At 39.8% G+C, this 22135-nt stretch overlaps 1 protein-coding gene across 4 annotated transcripts in view; it reads right to left on the bottom strand.

Annotated features, from left to right (window-relative positions):
• LOC134219229 (A disintegrin and metalloproteinase with thrombospondin motifs 1) overlaps positions 1-22135 on the bottom strand; it is a 740918-nt gene that overhangs the window by 268411 nt on the left and 450372 nt on the right. The gene's annotated exons all lie outside the window — the stretch shown is intronic.

Raw genomic sequence — 22135 nt, 5'->3', positions numbered from 1 at the left:
ACAAATTAGATGTTGCGCGTTGAACCGCCGGTGCACCATATCGATACACGGTGAAACATTTGGAAAGCTAAGAGGTTGCTGTTGAAGTTAATACTTAATATTCTGCATTCACATCTCGTTTTATACTCGCTCTCTGTTCTCACACTTTTTTGCCGGTTTTCATCTTACATTGGCCCAATTCTGCAGCTCGTTTGGCTGCCATATATTTTTAATTTTTTGTTGTTTTAATTTTAAAAATATTTAAAGGCATCAAATAATACGGTTCTTTGGGAAATTTGACAATAAAAAAGTCAAAGAATCGACTGAGAGAAAAAAAACAAGATTATACTCAAGGACGAAAATTTTCGTTTTACTATCAGTTGCATAGACGTTTTGATCAGACGCTCGACAATGCAGGCACGAATATCTCGCAGCATGCTGTCAAACTTACATACCAAATTATCCACCCGATCCTTAACAGCCGATTGATAATCGAACGTAGAAAATGAATATCTACCGGGGTTGAAATGAATATTTGGAATTGCGGTTGATTTGCACCGATGAATGATTATTATTTTACTTTATATACTAAACAGATTTATATTCTAAGAATCTGACTTGAAAATGTTAAATCCATGCACTGCACTATAAAATAATATTCGTATTTTGAGATTTCAAATTGAATATCAATGTACTAAACTGAAGATTGATTTTGACACCGCACAAAACAACGCTGACACCGAGATTCGACGCTTCCTGCTGTTCGTGCACATACCGTCCTATTCATTCGCACATTCAAATTTGTGAAATACTGGCGACTAGATTGTGTGTTGGATGTCAACTATTTGAGTGTAGTTAAAATGACTTTTTCTGTCCGTTTGGGAAGTATCAATTTGAAAAAGACATTTTTATATTATATCGTACAGCTCATGCATTTTTACTATTTACATATATGGATTTTACGAGCATTTAGTTCAGATTACGAGCTTGTGACATGTCTTTGTATTTTCTTGCTGACATTTCACGTGTCGAAAACATAATTTTCTAACTATCGACAAAAGTAGTGTTATCATGATAGTCGAATGACATTTTGTCTGCACGGCTTATCATCCGTTTATCAACTCCCGATGAACATTTTGGTTAACTTAGTGACAAGCTAAGAAAATAATTATTTATTATTAGGGTATCCAATCATGGTTTGAACTAGTGAAAAGCGTATAATGGTTTGAACCATTTTGAAATCTGTAGAAATTACCATCTCATTGGCAGGAAATGAACCTAAAACAGTATGAATGGCATATTTAGGTATACTGGAAGTGATAGAGTTTATTTAAACATTTGTACATATTGTTTAAGTAATAAAATGGAGCGATTTAAAAACGTCCTGAATTTGCGCTAAATCCCCCTTGTCAGTGTCATAATTTCAAAAAGCTCGTAAACTTGAACTTGATCTTGAAGCTGCTGTCCGCTAGGAGCGCTGCATGCGCCTAACTGGAGCATTTTGTTTACGTTTCCAATATGAACAATATGAAAAAATCGCAATTTTCATATTGATAATTTAGACGATTTTCACACGTTTCGAGTTACTAATCTAATGCGAGAAGATGAATAGTATAACAAATTTGCTTTTCTATAGATTTCCTCAGCGTTTCATGCATGTGATTAGTATTATATTTAGGAGCTGCTGGCTGCTGCAGTAGTTCAAACCATGGTACGAATTTAGTTCAAACCATGAACAGTGTAGTTCAAACCATGGTACGAATCAAAGTTATATAATTATTAATTTCTTTCAATGAAACTAAGCATAAATATGTGCACCCAGGATGTTTTTAGAAAGATAATGAACTAAGCTTCCATATAAACTAGAAATCGCAGTTGCAACATGTCCCTTTAATGAAATAAATCAACTTTGTTTTGACGGCTCATCTGAAACCCGCCATTTGGTTTAAACCATGATTGGATACCCTAATTTTTACTGAGAAAAAAATGATATCACGCTCTGAAAATACTCAATAAATTTACAAATATGAAACATTTTGAATCTATTTATTCATCTGTTTATTTACAAAATTATTTGAAATATCCCTTGTCACTTTTTAACTCACATTTCTAAGATTGTTTTTCTGATTGAATCAAGGTAGGATATGAACACAAAATTCAACAGCCGTGAAAAACCAACACAATCGCACTCAAATTTATTTAGAATGTAGCAGTAATCCAGCTGAAATTTGACAGTAGGACAGTAAAACCTAAATGAAAATTTTGAGTAAAGACGGGTTCGTGAAACTAACTAAAACGCAATATGAAATTCGGAATTTGGCTGACTGCAAACTAGCTATTCAGTTTGCAGTCAACCAAATTGATCACACGGTTTAAACATATACGAACGTAGAAAATAATTCAAGTACTTCTGGGGGGAATTCGTTAATGAATCAAATTGATTTTGATAGATGGTAATTGTACCGGTTTTGGCCGCCACCTGCCTAACATGACCAATCCTGAAAAAGCATTTTTTCCAAAAAAAAAATCGATCTTTTTGAACAGTTAAGAAGCAAAGCCCTCCAAATTGCTTGAATTGCTGTAAATAATGCAATATTTAAATAAAACTAAGTTTGGCCACTGAGTCCATATTATTTCTTTTAAGGCCGATACAAATATTTAAGGACTATTTTGTCTTCCCCCCTCGGATTTTTTTTGGCAGGTGAAGTTGCGAAAACCTTCCTGCTTAACTACCTGCTTAAAACTGTTGAGAACACCTGCATGTGATGCAAATTTCTGGTGGTTTATTAAAAACTAAACATTGCTTTCCACGCATATATGTTAGCACTTGGATGCTGGCAACTATGGATAAAAAATCTTGCGAAAAACTAGCTAATGCTTGCAATTATTTTCGACTCAAAAGAAATTGAATCAATATTTTCTAAAGCGCGCAAGCATTTGCTTCTATTGGAGCAGTCGGATCACAATTTATTTTCCTGTATTATCGAAAGTGTAAAAGAAAAAAAATCGATCTGTTGATGATCGATTTATTCAGAAAAGTATGGACATCCCTGCAGTGTCGTATGAAAACTTTTCAACAGTATGACTGTCACTGTAAATTGGCAGGAAGATTAGCTAGAATAAACAAGAAGAAAACACGTTTAGATTCCTCCCAAGTAACATTTCAAGTTTTATTCCGCTCTAGGAATGGTTATCAAGATCAATTTAAAAGATCTAACAATAAAACCGAAGAATACACGACAACCTTCTGATGACCTCCATAAGAGTAAGATATTGCCAAGTGGCCCTCTCCAGATAACCACTATAAACCTATCATAAGAGCACCCGCAAAAAAGGGAATTTGGCTGCTGGAGCTGTCGAAAATGTTTCTTTGAAAAATAAAAGAAACAAAACTTTGCAGAAAAACAATAACAAAATGGATTTTTGATGGAAGTTATGATGATGACAACAAAATAATATTTGTTTCAGGTTTGTTTTTTGATTTACTGCCATTGAAAATGAGGTGCGCGCCCGATTTCATGGTCAAAGCTGGTGAAAAAATAAAGTTGAACACCAAGCGCCGACAATATAACGTACATCAGGGAAATAAATTGAATATATTTATAACCACATTATCTAAGATGTCTGCTAAATTGATTAGTACTTTTACCAAAATTATTAATAAGTAAAATTGGTTGTCAGAGAAGGCATGATACGCGGTGAAAATTACGTTTAATCATAAATTTCAGTGATATTTTTCACTGACTTCGAAATGCATTTCCATTTTCAATATGGCCATCATGAAATTTGATCAGAAAAATGTTGCTTTTGTTAAACGCCGTTATAAATTCTTCGCAATGCAAACATTCTTATGAGGGTAATTCATTTGACCACATTATGACCAAAAATTGAACCTTTATCCGAGCGTTGAGAATTAGATTTATTACGCTCTTTATCACAACCATAGATCTGTTCATATGGTCAACAGGCATTTGACGTTTGAAGCTTTTTTCAGCAGATTTATGAGAGGTTTATTGATAGCGATAAGAGCGCCAATAAAACTGAGCAATTAGCTTGGTGATTGCTGTCATAAGTCTGCAATAAGAATTAGATAAATCCAAGAAGCATGGAAATTGTTACTTGGGCTCTTTGCTCGCTAGATGATGTTGTTATCACCGGCAAAAGATTCGCCATTTCGTTGTATGGAAAAGCTCGAAGTGAACCATATTGTTAATATAATATATTTGGTTAGGGACAAAAGGCCGAAAGACAAAAGGTCGAAAGGACGAAAGGTCGAAAGACAAAACGTCGAAAGACAAAAGGTCGAAGGGACAAATGGTCGAAAAGGACAAAAGGTCGAAAGGGACAAAAGGTCGAAAGTACAAAACGTCGAACGGGACAAAAGGTCGAAAGGACAAAACGTCGAACGGAACAAAAGGTCGAAATAAACAAAAGATCAATAAGATCAACAGGTCAAAAGGGACAAAAGGTCGAAATAGACAAGAAACTGAAACGGAGAGAATTAATCTCGCACCAGAGTTGCTCTACACAATTGGCAAAACTCTGCTCTTTTATTTTTCCCAATTTTAAACAATTAAATTAAATTCATTCAGTGAGTACAACTTATAGTTGTTTATGGATGTTTTAGTTTTCTAAATGTTCGTTTTCTTCGTTTCTCAATATGGCGCACATCAAATACACCGGCGTGTATTAAGGTTCCCCCAAACACACGCGATTCTATCGTCTGGAGACTGCGATTCTGTCACCGTTGGTATGGAAGCGTAAATGAAACATTGCCAGCATCCAACCAACGATAGAATCGCGGCGTCTAGCTGTCTGGGGGAGAGAGGGGTTTTTACACATCGGCGTATTTTCAATATTTCTAAATCAACAATCTTTTTTTATCTCTAACAGAACTATCTGGATATTCATAATACTGTTTCATAGTAATTACTCCTTCTTTGAAAATTGCTCATTCTTCAACTTTGATTGATGAGATGAGTGTGTTATTTCTGCTTGAAATTAAATGCATTTCACAAATTCCTTTGGAATACACCCAACTTGTTATCAACTTGTTCCTTATCGACCTTTCAACATTTTGTTCTTTTTGACCTTTTGTCTCTTTCGACATTTTGTCCCTTTCGACCTTTTGTCCCTTTCGATCTTCTATGCCTTTCGACCTTTTGTCCTTTCGACCTTCTGTCCCTTTCGACGTTTTGTCTTTTCGACCTTTTGTCCTTTCGACCTTTTGTCTTTTCGACCTTTTGTCTTTCGACCTTTTGTCCTTTCGACCTTTTGTCATAGATTCCCTAACCTATCCGGTAAAGGATGGGCATGCTAGTTGTCCTGTGCAGCTTGGACTGTATCGTCTGTCTTGGTCTGCATCCGGCTCTGAGTGCTCTAAACTGGGTGATTAAAGTTAGCTCCTGGTCATTTAGGAACCCAGGATCGTTTATTTGTAGGCTCAATTTAACGATGGGGCCAGAAAGACGGTCACGCTCATTCCAAAAGTCCCCACGGACACTTTTCCTGGTTGCAATTGTTAGCCCCACCCATTAGGCCCAGCGGGATATGGCCCGGGCAGCTACTAGATCCTTATAGGACACCAGTTCCTTCCTCATACGTCCTACGTCCTGGACGCTGATGCTGTTAAATGTTTGAAAGGCCCGGTGGGAGCGGAAACTGTGGACCAAATCCGCCAACTGGATAAGTCCTGAGGGGTCTAATTGTGGTTGACAAAGTCGGTATATTATCTTTGCTCGAATTCGTTCTGGAGCATATCCCTTAGGCTAGGAACGCATGTTGCTGCAAACCGAATTTTCCGTCTTCCTCCTACTTGTCGGGCAGACAGGCCTTGACTAGCCTTTCAACCACTTTGGAAAGACATGAGGTTAGGGAAATCGATCTGAAGCTGGATGGGTCTTGGCCTGGGACCAGGCTATTTGGGATCAAGATCACTCAACTTTTTCTTCAGTCATCCGAGAAAATCTGCTCTTCCCATATTTGGTTGATTATGGGGAAAATGGTAAATGCATCATGAAACAATCATGATTATCCTTAAACAATTGAAAAATGCTCCTTAAAAAATCTGATCATTTTTCCTCAAATTATTGAACAAATTACCTTGGAATATATAAAATGCTCCGTAAACATTTGAAAAGTGTACCGTAGAAATGAAAAAAATGTACCGTAAACAATTGAAAATGCTCCTTAGAAAACAAAGATTTACTATTTAACTAACGATAATTGCGCAGTATATTGATATAAGAATTATTGTGAAATAGTTGAAAAAGTACCTTGAAATTGGCTGTCATAAAGTAGAATCTTATGCACCATTGTATAGCCCCTGGAGTATGAAGCTGATTGTTTTGCTTGGTAACCCTATTCAACAGAAAAATGCTCCGAAAACTAAGGAAAATGCTCCCTAAAAAGAAGAAATACTCCTTAAACCAATAAAAAATGCTCCTTAACCTGAGAAAATGCTCCTTAAACTAAAAACAGTGCTCCGTAAAAAAAATGAAATCCTCCATAAACTTATACAAAATGTAATCTTAGCCTACAAGCAATTCAAAGCATTGTTGAAGAAATTGTGCACCAGACTGCTCATAGACAAACAGACGTCCCATAAAATTGCACATCGCATAAACATGCTTGACGATACGAATTTCATTGAAATCACATTGCATATTTTTAATAGGTTTATTTATCTATTAATCTGCATAACCACAAAAGATATCTTAGTTACAAGATAAATATTGTCGCTTCGGTTCCCTTTGTTCTGCTGTCCGAAACATGTTGGGTACCGAACTGTCAAATTGTATGTATTTTTCCTTCATTGACATTTAGCACCCTATCCTCGCCAGCAAAAGATGTTCCGGACAGCCACGACAGCGACAATTTTTATCTTGTAACTTGAATATCTCTTATAACCACCCACGGCTTGAGGAACTCGAAATTGTCGAAAACTGCGCTTAAAAAATTTTCTAAGGAGCATTTTCAATTGTTTACGGTACATTTTTTTCGTTTTTACGGTACACTTTTCAAATGTTTACGGAGCATTTTATATATTTCAAGGTAAATTGTTCAATAATTTAAGGAAAAATGATTAGTTTTTTTAAGGAGCATTTTTCAATTGTTTAGGGATAATTTCATCTGTTTTAATGGACAATTTTTGGGCTGCCGTCTAACAAGCGTTTTGTAGATAGCCAGTTTGGTACGGCGGCGAACTCTATTCGATCGGAGCGTTTTGCGGAGTCCAAAGTACGTACGATTTCCTGCCATGATTATTATTATTTATTCAGGCAAAGCCAAAGTGGCCTGTGCGGTATATAAGAGTTTTCTCCATTCGGCTCCGTCCACCGAAGTCGTCCGATTTTCGCGGTGTAAACGATGGATGTTTCTCCCAACAGCTGATGCAACTCGTGGTTCATTCGCTTCCTCCACGTACCATCCGCCATCTGCATACCCACCATAGATGGTACGCAGCACTTCCCTTTCAAAAACTCCAAGTGCGTTGGTCCTCCACGAGCATCGTCCAGGTCCACGTAGTCCATAGAGGACTACCGGTCTAATGAGCGTTTTGTAGATTGTCAGTTTGGTCAGTTTGGTACTCTATTCGATCGGAGCGTCTTGCGGAGTCCAAAATACGTACGATTTCCAGCCACTATGCGTCTCCGAATTTCTCTGCTGGTGTCATTTTCGGCAGTCACCAGTGATCCCAAGTACACAAATTCTTCTACCACCTCGATTTCGTCACCACCGATGCAAACTGCGGTTCACATTGTCTTCTCTTGAACCTCTTTCTATCATGTACTTTGTCTTCGACGTGTTGATGACTAGTCCGATCCGCATAGCTTCCCTCTTCAGTCTGATGTAGGCTTCCTCCATCTTCTCAAAGTTACGTGCCATAATATCTATGTCGTCGGCGAAGCCAAATAGCTTATTGAAAATTGTACCACTCGTGTTAATCCCTGCTCTTCGTATTACCCCTTCCAAAGCGATGTTGAATAGCAGACACGAAAGACCATCACCTTTCCGTAACCCTCTGCGGGTTTCGAAGGGACTCGAGAATGCCCCTGAAACTCGAACTACGCACATCACCCGATCCATCGTCACTTTAATCAACCGTGTCAGTTTATCCGGAAATCCGTGTTCGTGCATTAGCTGCCACACGCTAAAAATGAACTACTCAAAATTGAGTCGAATCCGACTCATTTTCATTAAAAACGGGACAACTCAAAATTTGAGTAAAAGATACTACTTCAATAAAATGATGATTTCGCGAAAGTTAAGCTTGGCCTTCCATCAATTTTTAATATGACAGATGCGAATCAAGTTTATCTATCTATCTAAGTGCATTTTACGACAAACAGACTCCTAGTTTAAGTGCAATCATCATTTTATTGAAGTAGTATCTTTTACTTAAATTTTGAGTTGTCCCGTTTTTAATGAAAATGAGTCGGATTCGACTCAATTTTGAGTAGTTCATTTTTAGCGTGCATAGCTGGTCCCGATCGATTGTATCATATGCGGCTTTGAGGTCGATGAATAGATGATGTGGCGGCATTTCTGGAGTACTTGGCGAATAGCGAACACCTGGTCCGTGGTGGAGCGTTCGCCCATAAAACCCGCCTGGTATTGCCCCACGAACTCCCTTGCAGTTGATGCTAGTCGACGGCATAAAATTTGGGAGAGTACCTTGTAGGCGGCATTCAGCAATGTGATTGCGCGGTAGTTGCTACAATCCAGCTTATCGCCCTTTTTGTAAATGGGGCACACGACACCTTCCATTCACTCCTGCGGCAAAACTTCCTTCTCCCAAATGGTAATGACCCAGTGCAGCGCTCTAGCCAGTACCTCACCACCGTGTTTAAATAGCTCTCCTGGTAGTTGGTCAACCCCAGGGGCTTTGTTGTTCTTCAGCCGGCCAATCTCCTCCTGGATTTCCTGGAGATCCGGACCGGTAAAATTATGTCCTGCGCGCGTTCTCCCAGGTCAATCACCAAACCGCCATCTTCGTCTGCCACATCGCCATTCAGGTGTTCTTCGTAGTGCTGCCGCCACCTTTGGATCACCTCACGCTCGTTCGTAAGAAGGTTCCCGTTTATGTCCTTACACATATCAGGCTATGGCACGTGGCCCTTACGTGAACGGTTCAACTTCTCATAGAACTTTCGTGTGTTATTAGCGCGGTACAGTTGCTCCGTCTCTTCACGGTCTTGATCTTCCTTTTAGCACTTTTTCCTCCAAAAAATCAAGTTTTGTTTGTTCCGCGCCTGTTTATATCGTGTCTCGTTCGCCCTCGTGCGGTGTTGCAGCAATCTCGCCCATGCTGCATTCTTCTCTTCCACTAACTGCTCACATTCGCCGTCATACCAGTCGTTTCTCTGATCCGGGGCACCAAGTGCCAAGTGCAGCGGTTGCGGTGCTACCAATGGCGGATCGAATATCTCTCCAGCCATCTTCAAGAGAAGCTGCGCCTAGCTACTCTTCCATTGAAAGTGCCACTTCCAGCAGCTGCGCATATCTTTGGGCTGGTCTACCGTCTTGTAGCCGCCCAATTTTAAGCCGCAGTTTTCGACTTCGTCGCGTGTTGTACACCATCGAGAGTTTTGAGCGCACGCATATTGCAATGAGGTAGTGGTCGGATTGAATATTCGCACTGCGGTAAATGCGGACTTTCGTGATGTCGGAGAAGAATTTACCGTCGATTAGAACGTAGTCGATTTGGTTTTCCGTTACTTGATTAAGTGATTTGCATGTGGCCTTTTGGATATTCTTGCGGGGAAGAAAGTTTTTCGGACTATCATTCCGCGGAAGGCTGCATTGTTTATGCGTCGTTGGCCGTTATAATACGATATGGAGTGCAGACACTCCGATCCGATAACCGGTCTATACATTTCCTTCCTTCCTACCTGTGCGTTCATGTCGCCGGTGACGATTTTGACGTCCTGGAGTTTACATTCGTCGTATGTCTGCTCCAGCTGTCCGTAGAACGCTTCTTTCTCGTCGCCGGGTCTCCCTTCGTGTGGGCAGTGCACGTTGATGATGCTAAAGTTGAAGAAATGGCCTATTTATTCTAAATGTTTGTAATAATTAGTATAAAATAAATATAAAATCACTCCAAGAATTAGTATATATGAACAAAAATTGTTGACATAGTCTGTAAACTGAACAACCACAAGCGTTATATAAAATTAACCTTCTGGGACCGTTGTAAAAAGTATAGTACGAAAAAGCACGCTTGTCGATCATAAGAGCGGCCGGAGTGATCCAGGACCATGGGAGTCCTGGAATCTATGGGATCACGTTAGGAATAGAAGACAATCAGTTAGGAAACCGCATTATACCAATTTAATATAACCGTTGTTAGTTGGTTATAGAAGTTTTTGGAAAGTTATTCTTAATACTTTTTTGAGTTATAACGAAAATCAACCCGGTACGAAAAAAAATATGGAGAGCTATGAATTAAACCCTTTACTACCAGTGCTCAGCAAGTTTCAGACTAAAGAGTCTCCAGAATGGCACCAGGCTATGTTAGGTTTTATTCAGGATAATGTTAGGGATAATGTTGAAGGTAAGCAAGAGTATGGAAATCTTAATGATTTTATAAAAATTGCATTAAAAAAAATGCAAATTTCTCAGTTGGATTCTTCGGTAGCAACATTTACAATACTTTGGATTAGTTTAAAAAAAATCAAACCAAACTTTCTGATTTCATCTGGGCAACCAAAAGAACCAATAGTTTGGAGACGATTCATTAGAAAATATTACAACTATGCAATCATGGGCAGTATACTATACCGTTCAATCTGATAAACTACAATAACAGTGGCCAAGCCTAACAGGATATACGCTGATTCAAAAGAACACGCAGAAAACAGCCAGCCCCATATTCACGATTAGATACAGAAAGCTAAACGCTCATGATACCGATGACGACGACGACGATGGCAACAAAGTGCCCAGCAGCTGGTGTGTCTTAGCTAGACATGCCACACGTGTGGTTCGTAATTTTCCAATTAGTAGGTGCCAATTTACGGCGATTGCCTCCGACTGGCCCCACGAGCAAAGACTCATCGCTCGGTGTTGGTTGGACACAGGCTATGACGGCTAACAGCAGAGGTGTGACGACTGCAACGCATTGCCTACGGGATATCCTACTGGGTTCACAAGTACTGCGCAGTGGAGCGGAACACAAATACTGTCGAATGTATTTAAAACATTCGTGGAATTGATCAACTTATTTACAAAACACATAAAAAATGTGAACTAATATTTGCAGAAAATAAGTTGTGTTTACCTTTTTCAAATTGAAATTTACGCTAAATATTCGTCGTATTTGATATGGTTCTTCATTGTTGGGAAAGGATTGTTTGAGGTTTGTTCGCTTTACAGCAAACTCATAAAAAACGTTTCCAATTTCCTGCAAAGTTCATTCCACAGTGCACTGTGCAGGCATAATCTTTGAGATATGTTAGACCCTTGATGCTTAGTCGCCTCTTCTGAACATTATACACGGGCTCAAAAGGAAAACCATTTCGCGGTGCGCAGTGCAACTAAAACAGAAAAGCAATGACATATTATTGCAAACTGTGAGTATAATTGCACTCACGGGCGTATGATTATCATCAAGCGGCGTTGTTGCTAAAATTGCTGCTTGGAGATAATATCGTTCATTTCCACACTTACAGAGAAGGAAATGCATGCGGTTTGTTGCTCATGAAATAATTCTCAATGTTTAGTGTCATTAGCTGTGTTTACGTAGCGAATTGCTAAATGGGGAGTTTATTTGGATTAGTTTTATCGATTGAGCAATTTTGTTGCTGAGCGAATCTGGGCTGAACGTAATTCATTTTTCAAGTTTGAATATTTTGAAAGTGTGAAATTTCTTATCATTTTTGCCCTCATAACTCTGTTACAATTACTTAACAATATTTAATCAATATTTTTAAGAAGGACCTTTCTCGTAGAGCAAGATTGATTTTATCAGACATAAATGTCCTTTTTTTTCTAAATTGTGCTTTTCCCCCTCCCCAGCCACTTTGGGCATTTACTAAACTATTGTTTCATTTATAGCTAAGATTTTGTTTTAGTGAATAAGGTGCCGTGTATAATAAACTGTACCGAACAAGACCTAAGATCGTGACTTGATTTTTGTAGGTACCACACGGGCTGAGTACAACAATGTCTCTAATTGACTGCATGCGCACTCATCTCGCACTTATGAGTTAAATTAGCGTAATCTTCAACAGGTCTAGTTTCGACTGAATGGATACAAGCAGCCACTTGTTCTGTGTAAACTTCAAGTGGTCCAATAATTTACTCTGGGTAATTAGATTATCGGCCTGTGGTTGCGAACGCGAGTGCACCGCACATTTCGACCGTCGTCGGAGGAGAAAATTGCAGCACCGAAGCACCACCGCCCGTGGTGAAGTGGTCATAACTTCCCGAGTGATTATTGAGTTCCGTGATCACGCGAGGGTGCCGAAGTACAGGGTGCGATTGGGTTGATCAGTTTAGTCAAAGTTTGTTTATTGTGTTTTGTTTCTTTCGTTCTACACGTGTTAGTCGGTTTAACAATTGTGTGGCGATCGCCGACTAGCGGCCACCACAGGCGATCCAGCTTATGCGAACAATCAAAAGTGCACTTAGATGGATCAAGGTTAGAGAGTGGGATTCAAATGCTGCACACGGTTCGATATAAGCCGAAATGATTTATGAACTCTCGGGAAATTTTATTATGGTGCAAATCGGAACATCCGAGAATCCAACAGGAAGCAGAATGTATATTAGACCTCCTAATGTTTTCAAAAAGTATCAAAAATTCAACCGGTCAGCCCAGAACCACAATTCACATGCTGAAATAATTCTCCTATCGTAATTTTCAGCTAATTCGGATAAAATTTCGAGGTGGCTCAAGTCGATTTAGTGTTTTTGGGCTATTTTCAATTTTGGAAAAAATCTAACGAGAGATATAAACGTCGAAAACTATCGCAACAACCTATATACGGAAGCTTTGGGTGTGCTCTACAAGTCTTGTGAACAATGCGATTCGTTCCGTTCACATTTTGTCCATGTTAAAGTGATTTTCATGCTTTTAAGTGCATAAAAATACTGTTTCCCCCAAAAGTCGTTGTTCTACAAAATTCTTGAGTTTATGACAAATGATTGCTAATTTATTCTATTATTATTCCTCTTATTTCCCTGGAAATTTGAGTTATATAATTGTCAATGTGCGATTTATCGTTTAATTCTTAAAAATTAGAAGCTAAACATTTGTAATAAATTTGCACGCTTAGATTTCTTTAAACGCATTGTTCACAAGACTTGTAGAGCACACCCAAAGCTTCCGTATATAGGTTGTTGCGATAGTTTTTGACGTTTATATCTCTCGTTAGATTTTTTCCAAAATTGAAAATAGCCCAAAAACACTAAATCGACTTGAGCCACCTCGAAATTTTATCCGAATTAGCTGAAAATTTCGATAGGAGAATTATTTTAGCATGTGAATTGTGGTTCTGGGCTGACCGGTTGAATTTTTGATACTTTTTGAAAACATTAAGAGGTCTAATGTATATGTGAATATGTATACAGAATTGCAATATACAAAATAAACATCAACAATTCGAGTGACCATATTATTTTACACCTAGAAGTGTGGAACAGAAATACAGTTGATCAGTCATGATGGATGGTCTAGTAGCTACCGGAAAAAAAATCCGTGGAAATTCATAAGAGTTTCCCGTGAAACATTCGACGGATTACGAGGAGGCGTCCGAGCCTCTTGAAAGGAGGCGTCCGAGCCTCTTGAAAGGAGGCGTCCGAGCCTCTTGAAAGGAGGCGTCCGAGCCTCTTGAAAGGAGGCGTCCGAGCCTCTTGAAAGGAGGCGTCCGAGCCTCTTGAAAGGAGGCGTCTGAGCCTCTTGAAAGGAGGCGTCTGAGCCTCTTGAAAGGAGGCGTCCGAGCCTCTTGAAAGGAGGCGTCCGAGCCTCTTGAAAGGAGGCGTCCGAGCCTCTTGAAAGGAGGCTTCCGAGCCTCTTGAAAGGAGGCGTCCGAGCCTCTTGAAAGGAGGCGTCCGAGCCTCTTGAAAGGAGGCGTCCGAGCCTCTTGAAAGGAGGCGTCCGAGCCTCTTGAAAGGAGGCGTCCGAGCCTCTTGAAAGGAGGCGTCTGAGCCTCTTGAAAGGAGGCGTCTGAGCCTCTTGAAAGGAGGCGTCTGAGCCTCTTGAAAGGAGGCGTCTGAGGCCTCTTGAAAGGAGGCGTTCGAGCCTCTTGAAAGGAGGCGTCAGGCCTCTTGAAAGGAGGCGTCTGAGCCTCTTGAAAGGAGGCGTCTGAGCCTCTTGAAAGGAGGCGTCTGAGGCCTCTTGAAAGGAGGCGTCTGAGCCTCTTGAAAGGAGGCGTCTGAGCCTCTTGAAGGAGGCGTCCAGGCCTCTTGAAAGGAGGCGTGGGAGCCTCTTGAAAGGGGGCGGCCGAGCCTCTTGAAAGAGGCGTCCGAGCATCTTGAAAGGAGGCGTCTGAGCCTCTTGAAAGGAGGCGTCTGAGCCTCTTGAAAGGAGGCGTCTGAGCCTCTTGAAAGGAGGCGTCTGAGCCTCTTGAAAGGGGCGTCTGAGCCTCTTGAAAGGAGGCGTCTGAGCCTCTTGAAAGGAGGCGTCTGAGCCTCTTGAAAGGAGGCGTCTGAGCCTCTTGAAAGGAGGCGTCTGAGCCTCTTGAAAGGAGGCGTCTGAGCCTCTTGAAAGGAGGCGTCTGAGCCTCTTGAAAGGAGGCGTCCAGGCCTCTTGAAAGGAGGCGTCTGAGCCTCTTGAAAGGAGGCGTCTGAGCCTCTTGAAAGGAGGCGTCTGAGCCTCTTGAAAGTAGGCGTTTGAGCCTCTTGAAAGGAGGCGTTCGAGCCTTTTGAAAGGAGGCGTCTGAGGCCTCTTGAAAGGAGGCGTCTGAGCCTCTTGAAAGGAGGCGTCCAGGCCTCTTGAAAGGAGGCGTCTGAGCCTCTTGAAAGGAGGCGTCTGAGCCTCTTGAAAGGAGGCGTCTGAGCCTCTTGAAAGGAGGCGTCCAGGCCTCTTGAAAGGAGGCGTCTGAGCCTCTTGAAAGGAGGCGTCCAAGCCTCTTGAAAGGAGGCGTCTGAGCCTCTTGAAAGGAGGCGTCTGAGCCTCTTGAAAGGAGGCGTCTGAGGCCTCTTGAAAGGAGGCGTCTGAGCCTCTTGAAAGGAGGCGTCTGAGCCTCTTGAAAGGAGGCGTCTGAGCCTCTTGAAAGGAGGCGTTCGAGCCTCTTGAAAGGAGGCGTCTGAGCCTCTTGAAAGGAGGCGTCTGAGCCTCTTGAAAGGAGGCGTCTGAGCCTCTTGAAAGGAGGCGTCTGAGCCTCTTGAAAGGAGGCGTCTGAGCCTCTTGAAAGGAGGCGTCCGAGCCTCTTGAAAGGAGGCGTCCGAGCCTCTTGAAAGGAGGCGTCCGAGCCTCTTGAAAGGAGGCGTCCGGGCCTCTTGAAAGGAGGCGTCCGAGCCTCTTGAAAGGAGGCGTCCGAGCCTCTTGAAAGGAGGCGTCTGAGCCTCTTGAAAGGAGGCGTCTGAGCCTCTTGAAAGGAGGCGTCTGAGCCTCTTGAAAGGAGGCGTCCGAGCCTCTTGAAAGGAGGCGTCCGAGCCTCTTGAAAGGAGGCGTCCGAGCCTCTTGAAAGGAGGCGTCCGAGCCTCTTGAAAGGAGGCGTCCGAGCCTCTTGAAAGGAGGCGTCCGAGCCTTTTGAAAGGAGGCGTCCGAGCCTTTTGAAAGGAGGCGTCCGAGCCTCTTGAAAGAAGGCTTGGAATTGTAATATATCCGCCATTACGTATTTTTGTCCGAGGTTCCCCATGGGGCCAGCGAAGGTACCCCAGGTTGAGAACCGCTGATATAGATGATCAAAATTTTAAAATTCCATGCAAATTGTATGAAAAGATTGAGTTTTGATTTGAAAAGCATTCGAATTTCATCATAAATTTTTCCTCGTAAAAAGAAGAAGAAAACGAATAAAAAATATCAAAAGTTGTTTAATATTTATAAGAAGAAAAAGAAAACGAGTATAAATTAGTAAAAGTTGTCTGTTCCTGACTGATCCGCGAATATTAAAATTCCGTGCAAGTTGTAAGAAAAACCATTTCATCCAAAAGATTCAATTTTTGATTTCCAAAGCATTCTCATTTCATTATAACATTTTTCCTCGTAAAAAGAAAAAGAAAACGAATATAAATTAGTAAAAATTTGGCTGTTTGTTCCTGAGTGATGCGCGGTCGTCCAAATGCCAATTTTGTTTTATATATATAAAAATATAGAAGAATAGATTTACTTCAGAAATTTCTCCAGAAATAATTTTTAAAAAAATTCCTTAAAGAGTTTCCAATCGAATTCCCAAAGACATCATTAAAAACAATTCCAAAGCAATACTTGTTGGAAATTTCGGTGGAATTTCTAAATAAATTTCCAATGGAATGCCCAAGAGCATCATTACCGGGCGCGAGTATTTTGATCACTTTGTCATTTTAGTTTAGTCACTCTTTTTCGTACCAGTCCCCGTTTTCAGCTATCAATTTGGTTGCTGTATTCCGTACCGGTGACTTTTGGCGTTTACCAGTTCATCAAATACCAACGCTCTTACTGCGCTACCAAATTTGGTCACCTGTCAGGTACGCTACCGGTTTAGTAGCGACTGGCATTTGTCAAGTTGGAAGGAATTTATAAAGTAGCCTTTGTAGGAATACTTAAAAGAATTTCCGAAGAAAATATTTAAAGGAATTGCTGCGAAAATTTAAAAAAGTAAAAAAATTGAAGGAATTACTGCGAAATTTAAGAAAAGTAAAAAATTTCTAGTAATTTCTAGAGTGAATTTAGAATAAAATACTGAAAAAAATCCGAAAGAATATAATTTCCGAAGGAAGAATTCCAGAAATATCTTCCGAATGAATTCTTGAAGGAAGAAAGAAGTTCAGAAGGAAATCATGGAATTTTTGAAAAAGCTTTTGATAGAATGCCTGAATGAGTATTTTAATAAATTTCTGAAGAATTCCTAATAGATTCCCAAAGAATTCCTTGAAATATTTCGCTCGCTTTCAAATCGACTTCTATAAAAAAAAACATTCTTCATGCCCTGCCGTATCCTAACGGAACTATCAATTCTATACTTTCGCCTCTAATTCTATCATAAACATGTACGTCTAAGTTTGGAAGATGATATTAGCATTTCCATATCATTCAAACACCAGATGATTTAGTAATATGAAAATATGTGCGTTTTCTGGAACAACATTGGAAAATATTTTAAAAGATCTGTTGTGGTCGTGGTCCTGATGAAGAAAGGATGTGAAATACAGAAGACAAATAAGACAAATAAAATATTCCTCCAAGAATTCTTTCGGATATTCCTCCAGGAGCTGCTAGGGGGTAGAGGGGTTCGCCAAAGTCAATATTCTGTCGGGAATACCAATTGTTTTTTTATTGTTTTGGAATATCAACCGTTTATTTTTTTTAACAAATGAATCAATCATTCTTTGGTCAACATTGGAGCAATAATTATATTATTAAAACACCGCAATAGTTCTTTTCTTTTCTAATTATTGTTCCTTTCTTTCAAATATGCCTTCGACGGAACGCTATTCAACTAAATGTAGCAAGATTATTCATTCAAAAGTGGATCGACCAAACGTCATTCGATCAAATGTACGAAGATTATTCATTTTAAAACCTGACTTTGACTAAATGTCCATTCGACCAAACGTCATTCGATCAAATGGCAGGGGATCTGCCAAATCGCACCAATCGTTAATAGAAAAAATCCTATTTTTCTGCCCAAGCTTTCGTTTAACAGATTTAACTGATCACAAATCGTATCGGATATCCCTCAATCACATGACTGAGGATATCCTACAACAAATGTACATATGAATACATATGATATGAAATGGTTTCCTAACATAATCAACGGCAGCCCAAAAATTGTCCATTAAAACAGATGAAATTATCCTTAAACAATTGAAAAATGCTCCTTAAAAAAACTAATCATTTTTCCTTAAATTATTGAACAAATTACCTTGAAATATATAAAATGCTCCGTAAACATTTGAAAAGTGTACCGTAAAAACGAAAAAAATGTACCGTAAACAATTGAAAATGCTCCTTAGAAAATTTTTTAAGCGCAGTTTTCGACAATTTCGAGTTCCTCAAGCCGTGGGTGGTTATAAGAGATATTCAAGTTACAAGATAAAAATTGTCGCTGTCGTGGCTGTCCGGAACATCTTTTGCTGGCGAGGATAGGGTGCTAAATGTCAATGAAGGAAAAATACATACAATTTGACAGTTCGGTACCCAACATGTTTCGGACAGCAGAACAAAGGGAACCGAAGCGACAATATTTATCTTGTAACTAAGATATCTTTTGTGGTTATGCAGGGAAATTGATGATTAAATAAACCTATTAGCATTAAAAATATGCAATGTGATTTAAATGAAATTCGTATCGTCAAGCATGTTTATGCGATGTGCAGTTGTATGGGACGTCTGTTTGTCTATGAGCAGTCTGGTGCACAATTTCTTCAACAATGCTTTGAATTGATTGTAGGCTAGGATTACATTTTGTATAAGTTTATGGAGGATTTCATTTTTTTTACGGAGCAGTGTTTTTAGTTTAAGGAGCATTTTCTCAGGTTAAGGAGCATTTTTTATTGGTTTAAGGAGTATTTCTTCTTTTTAGGGAGCATTTTCCTTAGTTTTCGGAGCATTTTTCTGTTGAATAGAGTTACCAAGCAAAACAATCAGCTTCATACTCCAGGGGCTATACAATAGTGCATAAGATTCTACTTTATGACAGCCAATTTCAAGGTACTTTTTCAACTATTTCACAATAATTCTTATATCAATATACTGCGCAATTATCGTTAGTTAAATAGTAAATCTTTGTTTTCTAAGGAGCATTTTCAATTGTTTACGGTACATTTTTTTCATTTCTACGGTACACTTTTCAAATGTTTACGGAGCATTTTATATATTCCAAGGTAATTTGTTCAATAATTTAAGGAAAAATGATCAGATTTTTTAAGGAGCATTTTTCAATTGTTTAAGGATAATCATGATTGTTTCATGATGCATTTACCATTTTCCCAAAAAATATATTTTACACTTATAATTTTGAAAAAGTACATATAAAAACCCAGATTAATCCACCTAGCGGTGATGGTGCCTTTCTCGACCTTCGTAAAATGTGTGTGCTTGAAAAAAGATGAGCTAGTGGCTAGGAGTAAAAAGACAAATTTCTTTGTCCGTTCTATGAAAATCAGATTATTTATGGCAAAGATATTGTAGATCCAGTTGAAAACCGAAAATCATATTTTGTCCCATTTCCGGATGTCGCAACTGCATCGCGAGTGGTGCCCGACTATGGCACAGTTGCGCACTACTCGCGATGCAGTTGCAACATCCGGAAATGCGAGAAAATGCGATTTCGCGGGACCTCGGTTCGGTTTTCAGCTTGATCTACAATATGCTAATAAGAATTTCGACATTTTTGTTTCCTTTTCCAATCTTTTGACGTACATAACCCTGTTTTATTTCACCCAGTCATATATTTTAAGGATATCACTTTTGGATGTTAGTTGAACTGAAGCTCCGACTACACAAAAAGAAAACGAAAATGTCATTCCCATCACGCGAGCGGAGGGCAATATTTGTTATGATATAAATCTCATGACCGTCTTTCTGCCAAACTCCCGTATGAAGTGGGAGAGACAGAGACATCATCCCAGTTCGTCGAGCTGAATCGATTGGTATATAACACTATGGGTCTCCAGGCCTTCTGTAAAAGTTTGGTTTTTGGAGCGAACATACAGCCTTTTCGTATAAAAAGGCTAAAATGGTGTTTCGGCCATAACTTCCGATCCCATAGTCCAGTGGTGCTCAGCATTTTGTGTGTTTTTTGCCTTAATTTGCTTATCACACAATAAAAATGAGCTTTCATCTTGAAAGTTAGTACTTGGACGAAAGCTTTCAAATATATCTATCAGCAGAGGATATTAAAACGAATATTGGTGGTAAAATCATTCCGTACGACTTGATCAAAGTAAAATTACCCTGCGGCCCGCGGGCCGCACTTTGTTTTGCTTTGATCGTTTCGTACGGAGTGAATTTAACACCAACATCCGTTTTATTACCCTCAGCAGATAGATATATTTGAAAGCTTTCGACCAAGTGCTAATTTAATATGGGTTAAGCTCATTTTATGGTGTGAGAAGTAAATTAAGGAAAAACGCCCAAAGTGCTGAGCACCACTGCCATAGTCCGATCTAGCCAATTTTCAATAGGAAACAATGGGACAGGATTCTGCGTCGAATGCAACTTGTTGCGTGTGAATCGATTAAGGTTAGGTGGCCGAAAAATAGGTGACATTTTTGTGATTTTCATGAAAAAAGGTATTTGGGTCATAACTTCAGATCCCATAGTCCGACCTGTCCAATTTTCAATAGGAAACAATGGGAAAGGATTTTGCGTCGAATGCAATTTGTTGCGAGCAAATCGGTTGAGAATAAGTGCCTGAAAAATGAGTGACATTTCTTACGCAATATTTTCGTATGAATTTGTATTTTGGCCATAACTCTCGATCCCATAGTCCGATCTGGCCAATTTCAAATAAGAGATAATGGGACAGGATTCTGCATCGAATGCAAATCAGTGCGAGCAAATCAGTTGAGGATAAGTGCCCGAAAAATGAGTGACATTTTTTACGCGATTTTTTCGTAGGATTTTGTATTTTGGCCATAACTTTCGACCCCATAGTCCGATCTGGTCAATTTCAAATAGGAAACAATGGGACAGGATTCTGCGTCGAATGCAACTTGTTGCGAGCAAATCGGTTGAGGATAAGTGTCCGAAAAATGAGTGACATTTTTTACGCGATTTTTTCGTAGGATTTTGTATTTTGGTCATAACTTTCGATCCCATAGTCCGATCTGGCCAATTTCAAATAGGAAACAATGAGACAGGATTCTGCGTCGAATGCAACTTGTTGCGAGCAAATCGGTTAAGGATAAGTGCCCGAAAAATGAGTGACATTTTTTACGTGATTTTTTCGTAGGATTTTGTATTTTGGTCATAACTTTCGATCCCATAGTCCGATCTGGCCAATTTCAAATAGGAAACAATGGAACAGGATTTTGCGTCGAATGCAACTTGTTGCGAGCAAATTGGTTGAAGATAAGGGCCCGAAAAATGAGTGACATTTTTTACGCGATTTTTTCGTAGGATTTTGTATTTTGGCCATAACTTTCGACCCCATAGTCCGATCTGGTCAATTTCAAATAGGAAACAATGGGACAGGATTCTGCGTCGAATGCAACTTGTTGCGAGCAAATCGGTTGAGGATAAGTGCCCGAAAAATGAGTGACATTTTTTACGCGATTTTTTCGTATGATTTTGTATTTTGGCCATAACTTTCGATCCCATAGTCCGATCTGGCCAATTTGAAATAGGAATCAATGGGACAGGATTCTGCGTCGAATGCAACTTGTTGCGAGCAAATCGGTTGAGGATAAGTGTCCGAAAAATGAGTGACATTTTGTTGAGTAGTTTTGCGCACACACACACACACATACACACACACACACACACACACACACACACACAGACATCACCTCGATTCGTCGAACTGAGTCGATTGGTATATAACACTATGGGTCTCCGGGCCTTCTATAAAAAGTTTGTTTTTGGAGCGATCATATAGCCTTTACCGTATACTTAGTATACGAGAAAGGCAAAACATGTACCGAATATCTTCTGCCCCGCTAGCAAGTGGTCATTCTGAAAATTGGCCCGTGGCTTAAAAAGGTTGGGCAGGCCTGCCTTAGATGATGCCAACACGATATGTAGTACAGCAGTGTGAAAAATCACGACGACAACTACAGTTGCGTAGGCGTTTTCGGTTTAGTTCAAGATGTACAAAATGTTGCCGCGCAGCTTGTCCATACAACCCGAGATTACATGAGAATTAATCAGGTGTTTACAGGGACTACATGGCTATCATGATTTCTGAACATGGTTTTCCGACGAAACCAATCAGGCTGATACGTGAAGCGTTTGATGGCTTGAAATCAAGTATTGGGATTGCAGTTGAAGCGTAAACCTCGTTTATGGTCATAGATGGGAGTTCAAAACAGTTGGACAAATTCTACACCCCATCATGTATGA

This window comes from Armigeres subalbatus, chromosome 3, assembly GCF_024139115.2.
Source record: "Armigeres subalbatus isolate Guangzhou_Male chromosome 3, GZ_Asu_2, whole genome shotgun sequence".
Taxonomy (NCBI): Eukaryota; Metazoa; Arthropoda; class Insecta; order Diptera; family Culicidae; genus Armigeres; species Armigeres subalbatus.
Note: the sequence above shows the minus strand (reverse complement) of the source record. Positions and strands in the feature narration are given on the sequence as shown.